Here is a 13,203-nt window from a genome sequence, read left to right on the forward strand (position 1 = left end):
TGAATGTCTGATTTATTATTTTTTTAATGGGGGCTTTTGGCTATTCTAACATTCCGTGTCATTTTTTGAGAGAGGAGATATCTGTCCTGCCTGTGGGGACAAGCTGTATGAATCTGTACATGTGTTAAAATTCATAAACCAAAAGAAAAGATAATTTTAGAGAATAATATTTTAAAAATTGAAATCTTTGAAGTCTCAAATGAATTCTGGTACCATCAATTTCTAGTTGTGTTACTGCAAACAAGTTACTTCCCCTCCATCCTTTAGTTTTGTTTCCCATTGAACAGAAAAAGTCATGGCTGCTGCCTCTAGAGGGTATGTTGTGGAGAAAATGAAATCAGATAATTCATGTAATGTACTTAGAACCAGGACTTAATACACACCATATGCTTAATAGATGCCTATATGCAGCAGGTGTTCAATGTAAAAGCCTATATGGGAGATAGGTGGGAGGACTGAAGAAATCACCCTGCCAGTCACTGCTGGGTATATTTGGGAATTTATAGCCTTAGGAAGAATAGCTGCTGTAATCTAATGTTCTTTATTAATTTTATTCTTTGATTGACACATTTTGCATATACCTGGAACATGTAAGATGGTGTTTTGATTCACTAGGTAGTGGTCAATTCTATAGCACAATAGGGTTAGAATAGTTAACAGTGGGTGCTGGAGAGATGGCTTAGTGGTTAAGAGCAATGGCTGCTTTTGCAGAAGACCTGAGTTTGGTTCCCAGCACCTATGTCTGGTGGTTTACAAGAGCCTGCAACTACAGTTCCAGGGGATCTGATGCCTTTTTCTGGCCTCTGTGGGCATTGCACGACATGAGTGGACTTACATACAAGCAGACATAACACTCATGCACATAAAATAAAAATAATAAAATATTTAAAAAATAGTTAACAAAGCACTGTTAATTTCAAAATAGCAGAGGTTTGAGTGTACTTATCTTACATATTTATCCACTCTGACTTATTCAGCCATCCATCCTTCCTCACTTCACTACTGACTGCCTTCCAATTTTTACTCAGTTCTAACTGGTAGCACTGTCTCTACTCTTTTACTTCATTGACTGGTCATGACATCTCCAAACTGCTGTTAAAGTTTTCTCAACCTTGGCTATGGATTACAATCTCTCAGTTTGAAAAATTGTTAAAATCTGCCATTATCATAAAAGGCGAGAATAAAAGGATAGGGGGTATCTTAGATTAAAGGAGATTAAAGGGATATGATAAATAAATGCAATACAATGCATGGATTTTGGATGAGGGTAAGGGATAGAGCTATGAAAGCTATTACTGAGATATTTGAGAAGACTGAACATAAATTGTATGCTCTTTTTTCCTAGGAAATACACATAGGTGGATAAGATTTCTTATCATAATGTCTGCTTTAGACTTCAAGTGGGTCAGCAAAGTAATTATTCTATATAATAATTGTATTGATAAACATATGCCAACTATATGCTAGAGAAAGTAAGATGCAAAAGATCAGCAGTTAGTGAAGATGAATTGCTTTGTTCCAGGACTACGGAGAAGCAGAGCCGGGAGAACTTCATCTCACACCCTGTTCTCCCTCCTCTGCCTCCTCTGGTTCTTGCCATCCTTTAGGATCCCATTCCCCGAATTAGTTCTCTTTGGTGAGGTCCTAGCTGGGTTTGCTCAGCTAGGCAGTAGGGGCATCAAGAAGAACATTAAGCTGAGACCTGATCATGGGGCAATCTAGTATTTGTCAGATGGGCAGAGAAAGATAATTGTATGAAAGAGAATGAGAAGAACGTGAGAAGTAGAAATGAAGCCCCAAGAGTAGACTCAAAAGGAATTGAGAAAAGTGATCAGTCACTCTAGGGATGTCTGATTGGATGTTGCATGGGGAAGACTAGAACCAAGTTACTCTGTTCATTCAGAAGTGGACCATTTGGTGCTAGAGATTTTCCTGGCAATCTCTGTTTTCCCTTTGATAGATGGTCTGTGTCATGGAGCTGAATGACATAAGACACCCAAAATCTCTGACAGGAGAATTTCCTCCCCAGAAGGAAAGCCTTTATGCTCTAGGTGCTATGAAAGCTCTGAGAGGAAGGTCAGTGGGTCAAAGTGTTGGCCTTTATATTCCCCCTCCTGTTCAGTTTGTAGGCAGGATTTATAGTTTCTAGGAGGTGTTGTGTAAAGCCACCTCAGGATCAGACAAAAAGCATCCATTTGTCATCTGGAGTGGGGGAGAGGCAGTAGTCTAGAGTCCTGGCATCTCATGGAAGCAAGAATGGCACATACAATCCAGAAGGCAAAGTGTAGCATTAGCGACAGAAAGAAGAAACCTGCTACTATCGCCTTCACCAATGTGTCTGTCACAGCTGGCAGTTTCCAGATTCCCCTGCCATCCTGTCTCAGAAGCATCCCATGTGTTGAGAAACACTTTCAGTCTTCAGTAACGTCCAGCAAGGCTGGCACTGATTTCATATAGGAAAAAGAAGGGGCTGAAGAGATGGCTCAGTGGTTAAGAGCATGTACTGTTCCTATAGAAGACCTGAATTTGGTTCTCAGCACCCATGTTGGACAGCTCACAACTGCCTGTAACTTCAGTTCCAGGGGACTGGAGGCTTATGGCTTCCATAGGCACCCACCTGCAGTCATGTACACACACACACACACACACACACACACACACACACACACACAAATGAAGTAAGTTTTTTTTAAAAAAAGAAAAAAATATATACAGAATGAAATGAACATTTTTAAAAGGTTAAGAACACCACTACCTCCATTGCACCTTTCCTCAGCAAAGCAAGTAAGCACTCTAGGATGCAAATCTCACTCTGAAATGTCAAGTCAGGCTTCAAATGCCTTCTCCTTGATGTTAGTAGAGAGTCTACGTTATAAAACATGGTATACAGTCTGATCCCAATCTGATGCCACCTTACCTTGCCTTGTTACTTTCACCAGTAATCCAGCAATCACATGTCTCCTTATGTTTGGAAACAAACTGTACTTGATTCACCTCTGACCTTTTGCGCATATCTATGGCACCCACTAGCTATTCAACTTCATAATGGGAGTTAAAAGACATAAGAATCCTTTTGCTTGAGTTTAAGCCTAGATTAGGAGCAAGCTTCTAATCTCCTTTGCCTTAAATTCTTCAGTTGCAAAACTGAACTGCTCCAACAAGGCTGGAGTGAGGATGTGATAAAAGAGTCTATGAAGAGCCGGGCCTGGTGGCACATGCACTCATTCAGGAGGCAGGTGGATCTCTGTGAATTCAAGACCAGCCTGGTCTACATAGTGAGTTCCAGGCCAGTTGGGGCTACAGGGAGACCCTGTCTCAAAAAAAGAGAAAGCATCTATAAAGAGTCTAACACAGGACCTGGCCCAAAGTCAGTGCACAGGTCATGTTTGTCTCAGCAAATATTCATTGTTTGGTTGTCCAGTAGGCTCTATGTCCCTTTGTTACCAGCTATTAACAGCTTAGTTGTAAGGCAGGCATAGAATCAGGACTTTGAGTGCAAAGACAACCAAGGACAGAGCTGAGTAAGAGGTAAGACAACTTGCATGCTCCCTCCCTTCTACTTGGTTCTCAGTCAGACTTCAGGTATAATCATGAATTCAATTTTTCATTAGGTTCCAAGGTCTGGGAAAGAAAAAAAAGCAGTAAAGAATTTACAACCTAGAGCTACTGATAATTTTTATGCGTATACACCTCCCTACTAGCTGTTAGAATGTTTAGTACTTATGTACTGACCTTACATGTTCCACAACCTCTCCTCTACCTCTATCTTCACATCTACCTCCATCTCATACACTCTGCACTCTTCTTGTCCCTCAGAAGTGTGTATGTTTGTCAACCTATCTCTAGTTGGTTTTTACCCTACAATAAGTAATCCTGAACTTGGTGAGCTATTCTTTCAAGAGAATAGCTCAACTATTCTTTGAGGCTGTACTCAGGGATATAGCTTGCTCTGTGAATCCAAGGAACATTATCTTAGTGCTCTGTGGTAGCTTTCAGTTTTCTTCTGAGCCATGAACTACATATGCAACAGCCTTTTGAAAATCCATGCATGCCCAATGGGCTAGATTCATTCAGGCAAACCATCCATCTCATTCTGGAAGTTATCATCCCTGATGTGTGTGCTCCATTGTTATTTGTACTATGTGAGGTTTCATCCTGATATACGACATTGTACTATACAGTTTAAGACTTGGAGCTTGGCTATCTGTGGTTCTGAATCCTGGCTTTATTACTTTCTAGCTGTATGACCATGGATAAGTTACTTAGCCTCTCTGGAACTCAATTGCTCTATCTATAAAATGAAATAATTATAGCACCTACTTCATAGGGTTGCTGGGAGGATTAACTGATGTCACAGTAAAAAAAAAACCCAGGAGAATATCTGGCCCACAGTGAAATCTATAAACATTACTATTATTACTATTATGTTGTATTGAGGCTCTAATGAGCACCTTTGGCATTATTTTCAAACATTCTCACTATGATTGCCTCTGCCCTCACAATACTTCCAGAGAGGTGGATATGAAATATATTGAGGCAAAGAAACAAACACCAGGCTATAAGGCTATAAAAGAAATGAGGTATCTAAGGGTAATGATAAGTTTTCTTATTTCTCTTCCAAGGCTATTTTTCCTCACCAGGGAATATTGAGATAGGTGGATCATTCATTATTTGTTATTCAGTAAATATTTGTTGAATAGCTATTATATGATAGGCTCTGTCTTGGACACTGAGAGTACAGTAGTGAGCAAGACATCCAGGTTCTTGCACTCCTGAAGTTAGTATACTAGTGTGAAGAAATAGTCAATAAGCAACTTAATAATGACAAATAAGATATATAATTTTGTGTGATTAAAAATAAAGCAGGGTAGGGCTGAAGAGATGGCTCAGCCATTAAGAGCACTCACTGCTCTTACAGAGGACCCAGGTTTGATTCCCAGCATCCACATGGCAGCTAAAAGCCATATGTAACTTCGGTTCCAGGGGCATTCGACACCTTTTTCTGACCTCCCTGAGCATGGCACGACACGGGTGCACTTACACACATTTAGCCAATTCACACAGCCTATGTTAGGGTAGGGGCTGAGACCTTAGCAGACTGCCTGAGAGCTCCTGGATCTGACCTTTGCCTGGTGTAGGGGCTAAGAACTCAGCAGACTGTGAGAGAGTGAAAAAATCAGGCCTCCCGTTAGTGAAGTTCCCAAATTGTGCTGTAGTGCCCTATACTAGGGGTTCAGAGGCAATAAGGAAGCCAGAGTGTACCTGACTGGAACCTGAATTAGGCCTCAGTGGGAGCTCCTGAGTAGCTGATCTGAAGCCATCAGTTCCCTCTGAAATTAAATCTGAGAGACCCTGAAACCTAGACCAACCAGCTTTACAAACCCAATAAGAAATCAACCAAGGCACACCAATAATACAAATAGAAGCAAACTTGAACTCAACAAAGGAAGGCTTGAGTTTCATAACAGATCCACAAACCACACACACAAAAAATATCCACGTGCCAAAATCACAACGGAAAAATAATAGTATGGAAAACCAAAACAGCTTGTTCTGACAAAACTCTACCAGTCCTGTATCCTGTAGAAGAGTTCTACAAGGAGAACCTCCTAGAGATAACCCAGGACACAGAATTTAAAAGAACAATTATAAACATGATCAAGGAATTCAACAAATTTAAAGAACACACAAACAAATGAATCAAAGAACTTAAAGAAGACAGGTATAAATTTCTGACTGAATTCACAAAAGAGATAGAAACATTGAAGAAAACTCAGGCTGAAATGAAGAAGGAAGTGCAAAACTCCCTAACCCAATTTGAAACCACAGGAGAAAGCCTCACTGATAGAATGAAATCGAAAACAGAATATCAACACTGCAGGATAAAGTTTCAATTTTATCCCTGAAGCAATGATTATGAAAAATTTTTTTTAAAAACCACAGGAATCAAATATATAGGAAATGTGGGACACCATAAAAAGGCCAAATCTATGTATTATAGGCATGGAGGAAAGAGAGGAATTTCAGGTTAAAAGTATTGACGAGATCTTAAACAGGACCCTGGAAGAAAATTTCCCCAAACTAAGGAAAGACAGCCCCATACAAATACAAGAAGCACATAGAACACCAACTAGACAGGGCTAGAAAAGATATTCCCTGTGGCATATCATAGTGAAAACACTAACTATACAGGGAAAAAAAGAGAGAATACTGAAAGCTGCAAAAGAAAAGCAAGTCACATATAAAAGAAAACTCATCAGAATTACAGCTGACTTATCAATGCAAACTATAAAAGCCAGAAGAGCCTGGACAGATGTATTTGCAGTTCTAAATGACCATAGATGCCAACCCAGAATACTTTACCCAGCAAAATTATCTATTATAGTTGAAGGGGAAAGAAAAATCTTACTCAACATGAATAGGCTGAAAGAATACTTCTCCACAACACTGGTCCTTCAAACAATACTTGAAGTAATACAAAGGATGGACAAAGGAACAACTATACCCTAGGGGCAACAGAAAGAAACTAAATGAAGGTCTAATTTCATTTAGAAATTAGGAAACACAAAATTAGACAAAGAATGCAAACAGTAATCAAAATAATGGCAACGCAACGAATACACATCTTTCAAAAATAACACTAAATATCAATGGACTGAACCCTAGTCTCTGAACCCTAGGAAATGTGGAATACCATGAAAATGCAAAATCTATAGGAATAGAGGAAGGAGAAAAATTTCGTAATCTACCTGTTATAAGCCAGAGGAAGGAGAAGAACCTAGTCGTAGTCAAAAGTCAGGCTAGTTGAATGGATTAAGAAACAAAATCTATCCTTTTGTTGTCTGCAAGAAACTCATCTCACCTTCAAGGACATGTACCTTAAGGTGAAAGGATGGAAAAGCATATTTCAAGCAAATGGCACTAAGGAACAAGCAGGGGTTGCAATTCTAATATGTGACAAAATAGACTTCAAACTAAAACTAATCAGAAGAGATAAAGAGGGTCACTTCATTCTGATCAAAGGAACAATTAACCAGAAAATATTACAATCCTAAACATATATGCACAAAACTCTGTTGTACCCAAATTCATAAAAACAACACTACAGGACTTTAAGACACAGATTAACCCCAACTCAGTAATAGTAGGGGACTTCAATACCCCACTGTCTCCATTAGAGAGATCAACTGGACAAAGAATAAACAGAGAGACGTCTGAATTAAATGATATGGTGCATGAAATGGACCTAACAGACATCTTCTGAATATTCCACCCAAGCACCAAAGAATACATTTTCTATTCAGCCTTCCATAGAACTTTCTCAAAAACTGACCACATCCTGGAGCACAAAACAAACCTCAACAAATCCAAAAATTGAAGTACTTCCATGCATTCTATCAGACCACAATGCAATAAAGCTCAAAATCAACACTGGAAGAAGCCCTAGTTCCTACACGAACTCATGTATATTAAATAGCACACTCCTAAATGATGATTAAGTCAACAGAGAAATTAAGAAAGAAATAAAAGAATTCCTGGAATTCAATGAAAAGGAGAATATAACACAACTCAACCTCTGAGACACTTTAAAAGCAGTCCTAAGAGGGAAGTTTATAGCTCTAAGTGCCTACATTAAAAAATCAGAAAGAACACAAATACAAGACTTAACATTTCAACTCGAGACCCTGGAAAGGCAAGAACAAATGAAACCCAAACCCAGATAAGAAGAAATAACAAAAATCAGAGTAGAAATTAGTGAAATAGAAACAAAGAAAACAAGACAAACAATCAATGAATCTGAGAGTTGGTTCTTTCAAAAGATAAACAAGATGGACAGACCCTTAGCCCAGTTAACCAACAGAATGAAAGAGCAAATCCAAATAAGAAAAATCAGAGATGAAAGGGATATCACAACAGATATCCAATAGATCCAGAACATTATAAATGAATAATTTAAAAACCTGTACTCTATTAAATCTGAAAGCCTAGAAGAAATGAATGAATACCTAAAATCATGGGAGCCACCAAAGTTAAACCAGGAAGAAATCAGCAGTTTAAACAGACCCATAACATATAAGGAAATACAAAATCTACTGACTTAAAAAAGCCCAGGCCCAGATGGATTTACAGAAGACTTCTAGCAGACATCTAAAGAAGACGTCCAACCAATGCTTCTTAGATTATTCAAGATGATAGAAACACAGGGAGAGCCCTCAAATTCCTTCTATGAAGTCAGCATTACTCTTATACCAAAACCAGGTAAAGACACAACCAAAAAAGAAAACTATAGACCCATCTCCTTAATGGACATTGATGCAAAAATTCTCAACGAATTACTTGCAAACAGCATAAAGACATATATCAAAAAGATCATTCACCATGATCAAGTAGGCTTTACCTGAGAGATGCAAGGGTGTTTCTATATACTCAAGTCAATACATGTCATAATCATATAAATGGACTCAAAGACAAAAACCACATCACTATCTCAATAGATGCAGAAAAGTCCTTTTACAAAATTCAACATGCGTTCATGATAACAGTTCTAAAGAGAACTGGACTGGAGGGAACATATCTCAGCACAATTAAAGCTGTATACAACAAACACACAGCCACCATCATTCTAAATGAAAAAAAAAAATTGGAACCATTCCCATTAAATTCAGGAACCAGACAAGGATGTCCACTATCTACACCCCTTTTCAATATAGTGCTTGAAACTCTCGCTGGAGCAATAAGGCAAGAGAAGGAAATTAAAGGAGCATTCACTGGAAAAGAAGCGGTCAAATTATCCCTTTTTGCAGATGACACTATACCTAAGAGATCCCAAAAATTCCACTAGAAAACTCCTAGAACTGATCAACACTTTCAGTAAAGTGGCAGGTCACAAAATTAATCTGCAAAAATCAGTAGCCTTTATATATCGATAACAAGAAATTGGAGAAAGAATATAGGTAAACCCTCCTATTCACAATACTCTCAAAAACTTACCTTGGAATAAACCTGACCAAGGATATCAAAGGTCTCTACAATGAAAATTTTAAATTTTTTAGGAAAGAGATTGAGGAAGACACCAGAAGATGGAAGGATCTCCCATGCTCATGGATTGGAAGAATTAATATTGTGAAAATGACCATCCTACCAAAAGCAATATGTAGATTCAATGCAATCTCAATGAAAATCCCCATGACATACTTCACAGAATTAGAAAAAAATCATCCTTATATTCATATGGAAACACAAAAGGCCCCAGATAGCCAAAGCAACCCTGAGCACTAAGAGCAACGCTAGGGATATTACTATACCAGATCTCAAAGTATACTACAGAGCTATAGTCACAAAACCAGAAGCTGGCACAAAAATAGGCACAAAGATCAAAGGATCATAATCGAAGACCCAAACCCGAGTACATGCAATTTCAGTCACAAAGGTGCCAAGAACACAGAATGGAGGAAAGACAGTATCTTAAACAAATGGTGCTGGCAAAACTGGATCTCCACCTGTGGAAGAATAAAACTAGACCCTTATCTTTTACTTTGCACAAAAATCAACTCCAAATGAATCAAAGACCTCAATGTGAAACTGGAAACCCTGAAGCTATTAGAAGAAAACATTGGCAATAACCTTCAAGATATGTGTAGGAAAGGATTTTCTAAATTGGACACCAGTTACTCAGGAATTAAGGTCAACAATCAACAAGTGGGACTTCATAGAACTAAAAAGCTTCTGTACAGCAAAAGAAACAATCAAGAAAGTGAAGAGAAAAGCCATGGAGTGGGAAAAAGTCTTCATCAGCGACACATCTGACAGAGGTTTAACATCCAGAATATATAAAGAACTCAAAATGAAAGAATCAAGAAAACAAATGACCCAATTAAAAGATGGGCTGAAGATCTAAGCAGAGAGATCTCAAAGGGAGAAATAAAGATGGCTAAGAAACATCTTAAAAGGTGTTCAACATCGTTAGTAATTAGGGAAATGCAAATTAAATCCACCTTAAGATTTCATCTTACCCCAATCAGACTGTCTAAGATCAAGAGAACAATTGATACCAAATGCTGGTGAGGATGTGGAGAAAGGGGAATGCTCATTCTCTGCTGGTGTGATTGCAAACTCATGAAAACCCTATGGAAAGCAGTGTGGAGAACTCTTAAAAAAGTAAAAATGAAGTTACCCTGTGACTCAGCTATACTACTCCTTGGCATATTCCCAAAGGACTCATCCTATTGCGGAGATACCTGTACAGCCATGTTTGTTTCTGCTCTTTTCACAATAGCTAAGAGATGGACACAACCTAAGTGCCCCTCAACTGATGAGTGGTTAATGAATATGTTGCACATTTACACAATGGAGTTCTACTTAGCAGTAAAGAACAATGCAATAATGAAATTTGCAGGTAAATGGATGGATCTAGAAACTGTTATACGAAGTGAAGTAACACAGACTCAGAAAAACAAAAGACATATGTTCACCATCGTTTGTGGATCCTAGTACCAAATCCTTATAAACCAGTATCCCAGTCACCACCCATCAATTTAGCTTCTTTTTCAAAAGACAGAGATTATTACAGAGCTACACCACTGGTCACACACAGAGATTCTCTGTGAATTGCCCAAGCCTAAGTGACACATCAAGGATGCAACCTCTACACCTAAGACTCACAGAACATAGAACAAGGGATGAAGAGAACCCTAATACATCTTTTAATTCTCACCAATGAAGCTCCCTCATGTAACAGGAACAGGAACACAGAAGGCCACAAATATCCAAAACACAGAGAATAAGAGTCTGCAGTGTGTGAGTCCTTGGACAGGTCTCCTATATTGAGGTCCGCTGACCCAGGGCTCATGGACCATTGCAGACGAGGGGGCAGAAAGATTGTAGGAACCAGGGAGAAGGTGGATGACCATATGGAAATGGTCCTACAGATGCCTGGGACCCTTCTCACATAAACCTACAGCAATAGTGTCAGTATGCACAAGACCTGTGCAAAGTTAGGCAGACAAAAACCCACACAGAACTGTGGGGATGAACAACAAGCCCTAATCTTTGTCTAAGAATTATTGGCAGCTGATTACTGCTGGGTGAGGAAGAGCTGATCTTCTCAAAGGGGGAGACTCTAGAATGGCGGGATGGATGAACCAGGTGGATGAACTGTCACTGAGGGACATCTCAGGACACTAACTTTAAATAGGCCTTAACACAAATGACAGAATGTATGAATTCCAGTGTGTTTGTGTGTGTGTGTCGGGGGGTCTATGGGAGTGTGCCAAAGGGGAAGGGGGAAGGGACTATAAAGATGATTTTATGTATGAAATACACAAAAATTCAATAAAAATAAAGCAGGGGGATGTAAAAATATCTGTGGGAGATATCTGAGTAGGTGAGTTTCATGACAAGGAGTTGAGCTGGAGACTGTCTCATCTTGGATATTGTGCTGGTTAGTATTTGTCAACTTGTGATAAACTAGAGTCATCTGGAAAGAGGGAACCTCAATTGCAAAATTTTCCCTTGGGTTCAGTCCATTGTGGGCAATACTATCCCTAGGTAGATGAGTCTGGGCAATATAGGTCAGGTAGCTGAGCAAACTAGGGGTTGCAAGCCAGTAAACATCGTTCGTCTGTGGGCTCTGCTTCAGTTCCTGCCTCTAGGTTCCTGTCTTGAGTTCCTGCCCTGGGAACTCCTGGGAGTTATAAGATTAAATAAACCTTTCCCCCCCAAGTTGCTTTTGGTCAGATTGTTTTATCACAACAACCGAAATGTAGCTGGGATGTGGGAGGGAAGTTATCATCAAGGGGGGGCATCCAAGTTCCTACTTGGGGCCTCCACAAATAGAAGGAACAAGACAGAGGCCTTCAATTTAAGGGTGGCTCAGAGCCTAGCCAGAAAGATGTGAAAATGAAGACAATAGAATGAAGAAGCTTGGGAATATGGGAAGGTAATATTTCCTCTATAGGATTTTATTAAATTTAAATATGTTCGTGTGTGTGCTGGGGATTGCACTTAGGGCCTCATGCATCCTAAGTGCATGCCCTGCCACTGAGCTATGCTCTTAGCTCTAAACACACTTTAAACCAACTTTTTTGAAGCTTCAACTAGAATAAAATTCAGTAATTTTAAGGGTATAGGTTGCTGACTCTTGAGAAATAGGTATAGCTGTATTAAGCATCTACTTTATTAATATATAGAGTATGTCTATCACCCTGAATTGTTCCCCTGTGCATTTGAAGTCAATTCTTGTCAAATATGGTAGAAAATATCACAATTTGTGCCTATCTCATGATTTTTCATGCTTTTATTGGGAGTATGATGTTTGGCTTGAATGACACACAGGTGATATGCCTATCTCATCATATCATGAGGAATATATAATGAAGCCTGGTGTGGCAGCACATACCTGTAATCCCAGCACCCAGGAGCTGGAACCAGGATCATTGTGATTTTAAGGCAGGCGGGGCTACATAGTGAGACCCTGTTTTAATAAACAAAAGAAAAGTGACTAAAGAGTTTCTCTGTTGTAAAGTTGCTATTAATAAATATCTTAGGTGTATATTCATTAAGATTATCCAATAAATATTTAAATTATAAGTATGTAAAGTCTATATGTTGAAATAGAGTTGTTTGCATTATATGACGTCTATGTGTTGAATTAGATTATGTTAAACTGACATTATATAAGGCATACTCATTAGATAGTGTTTCTTTGTGTGTGTGCGTGGGGGAGTGTTTGAGACAGGGTCTCCCTGTAGCCCCAGCTGGCCTGGAACTCACTTTGTAGACCAAGGTGGCCTCAAACTCACAGAGATCCACCTGCCTCTGCCTCCCGAGTGCTGGGATTACAGGCGTGCGCCACCATGCCTGGCTTAGATAGTGTTTCTTAATCAGTCAGGAACATGGTTATTTCTTCTCAGATTTTTCCTTTATTTTTTTTCTCATTTATGTTTTTTTCTTTAATAATCATGGATATGAACAAGTGTTATTGAAGACAGTGTTATTGAATGGTTAAGAGCATAGTGTTTGACCTGAGGTAAATCTGGATTAGATCACTTACTGGCTAATCTTAGAAAGGGATTTGAACCCAAGCCTCTAATTTCTCATCCATAAGAAAGAAGTTAACAAGAAACATCTCACAAGGATTTTAAAAAATAATTAAATTTTATCTGGTCCAATTGTATGTCCTTAAACACCCAAAAGGGAAGTATA

The sequence above is a fragment of the Nannospalax galili genome, unplaced genomic scaffold (genome assembly GCF_000622305.1).
Source record: "Nannospalax galili isolate Female #2095 unplaced genomic scaffold, S.galili_v1.0 scaffold741, whole genome shotgun sequence".
In the NCBI taxonomy this organism is placed as follows: Eukaryota; Metazoa; Chordata; class Mammalia; order Rodentia; family Spalacidae; genus Nannospalax; species Nannospalax galili.